Raw genomic sequence first — 2,046 nt, forward strand, 5'->3', positions numbered from 1 at the left:
ATATATATATATATATATATATAATATAGCACATGGCTCAGAGGTTAGAGCATCAAGCTTACGATCTTGAGGTTGTGAGTTCGATTCCTGGACCAGACTGCGTGTTGTGTTCTTGAGCAAGACACTTTATTTCACGTTGCTCCAGTTCACTCAGCTGTAGAAATGAGTTGCGACGTCACAGGTGCCAAGCTGTATCAGACCCTTTGCCTTTCCCTTGGATAACATCAGTGGTGTGGAGGGGGGAGGCCCATATGCATGGTCTTCCATAAAAACAATCTTGCCCAGACTTGTGCCTCGGAGGGTAACTTTCTAGGTGCAATCCCATGGTCATTCATGGCCAAAGGGGGTCTCCTCTTCATTATATATTAATAATGATTTTATTTTCACACAAGCAACAGATGTGGGAACATTACAGATACAGGTAGTAAAAAAAAAGTCAAGTAACTGAATGAGGGATGACATACCTAGTATGCTAATGGTGACCCCAGAAATAAAAACTGCCATTGAGGCACTATCAAAGAACCCTATAAACTGAGGATCGTCCTGGAAAATTAGGTAGAAGTGCTCTTTGACAACTGGCTTTCCATTATCTACATGCTCTCATGTTAAGAGTGGCTCTATTGAAATTGTTGAAGGAAAGCATTTATACAAGTTTCACCTGACAAAGCCTTTTCTCAATATTTTATGTGTCTACTAAAAGAAATGCACAATCACCAGTGCAAATGTGCATACACACACAGAAACATACACATCATCATCATCATAATTTAAGTCATAAACAGCTGGGATTTTGCTGTATGTAACATGAACTGCTGAGCCTATTTTCAGTAAAGATCAACATCGATCTATCACTCGAAAAAAATACTCAGTGTTTCTTAACACCTTCTGTGATTTGGCTACACTGTTTCTGGGGTGAAAGGGTATCGTGTGCATACATTATATGACATCAAAATTAGGTCAGATCATGCCCTACTTCCGTGGCCACGCACGTGGCCTGTCGCACTGTCGCGTTGGCCACTGAGGTGGCCTATCGCAGTTTATGGGTTAACATCCATGTTTCTATGCTTGCATAGGTTGGACAAGGTTTTTTTGAGGCAGATTTTCTATGGCCAAATACCCTTCCTGTTACTAACTCTCATCTGGTACCAAGCTTGAAGTAAGCTAACACTTCCACATGATCAGGAATGTTTTCACAGAAGATTGGGAGAAAAAGACACTGCATGCATAACAATGACACTCATTTATGACTATCACATGATGTCAAAGCAAGGAGACACACATACACATGTGTGCACGACAGGCTTCTTTCAGTTTCCATCAATCAAATCCTCTTACAAAGCTTTGGTTGAGAGTTGGTTAATCCAGGGCTATAGTAGAAGACACTTTGTCCGAGGTCCTAAGATGCCATGCAGTGGGACAGCCTAAAACCATGTGGTTGGGAAACAAACTTCTTACCACACAAGCATGCCTGCACTTGTTTGGTAATTCATACTGTTGTACTACTTATGGCAGTCATCTTTCTGGCTGAACCAAGCAAACTAGTTTTTCAAACAGCTAATTAGTATCATCTGTTAATCAGAACTCCTAACAAAAACATCACCATTTTTCGGTGATGAAATAAGATTTGGACTTAGAATGTACAAGGCTGTGACAGAGGTTGCAATGCATCTCATCCTAGACTCAAACAATTTCAACAACCTTTCTGATAACCTTGAAAAGTTGATCTCAGCTGGATTTGAACTCAGTATGCAAAGAATCAGAACAAATACCACAAGGCATTCCATCTCACATTCTAAGATTCCTGCTAGTATTACTGTGGAGGCGCAATCGCCCAGTGGTTAGGGTAGCGGATTCGCAGTCATAGAATCGCGGTTTCGATTCCCAGACCAGGCGTTGTGTGTGTTTATTGAGCGAAAACACCTAAAGCTCCACGAGGCTCCGGCAGGGGATGGTGGCGAACCCTGCTGTACTCTTTCACCACAACTTTCTCTCACTCTTACTTCCTGTTTCTGTTGTGCCTGTAATTCAAAGGGTCAGCCTTGTCAC

At 41.7% G+C, this 2,046-nt stretch overlaps 2 protein-coding genes across 5 annotated transcripts in view; one reads left to right on the plus strand and one right to left on the minus strand.

Moving 5' to 3' along the window:
• LOC106871161 (lysine-specific demethylase 2A) overlaps positions 1 to 2,046 on the plus strand; it is a 325,205-nt gene that overhangs the window by 133,586 nt on the left and 189,573 nt on the right. The gene's annotated exons all lie outside the window — the stretch shown is intronic.
• The window catches only part of LOC106871160 (uncharacterized), a 66,587-nt gene that overhangs the window by 1,363 nt on the left and 63,178 nt on the right, over positions 1 to 2,046 (minus strand). The window lies entirely within an intron of this gene.

This window comes from Octopus bimaculoides, chromosome 16 (genome assembly GCF_001194135.2).
Source record: "Octopus bimaculoides isolate UCB-OBI-ISO-001 chromosome 16, ASM119413v2, whole genome shotgun sequence".
In the NCBI taxonomy this organism is placed as follows: Eukaryota; Metazoa; Mollusca; class Cephalopoda; order Octopoda; family Octopodidae; genus Octopus; species Octopus bimaculoides.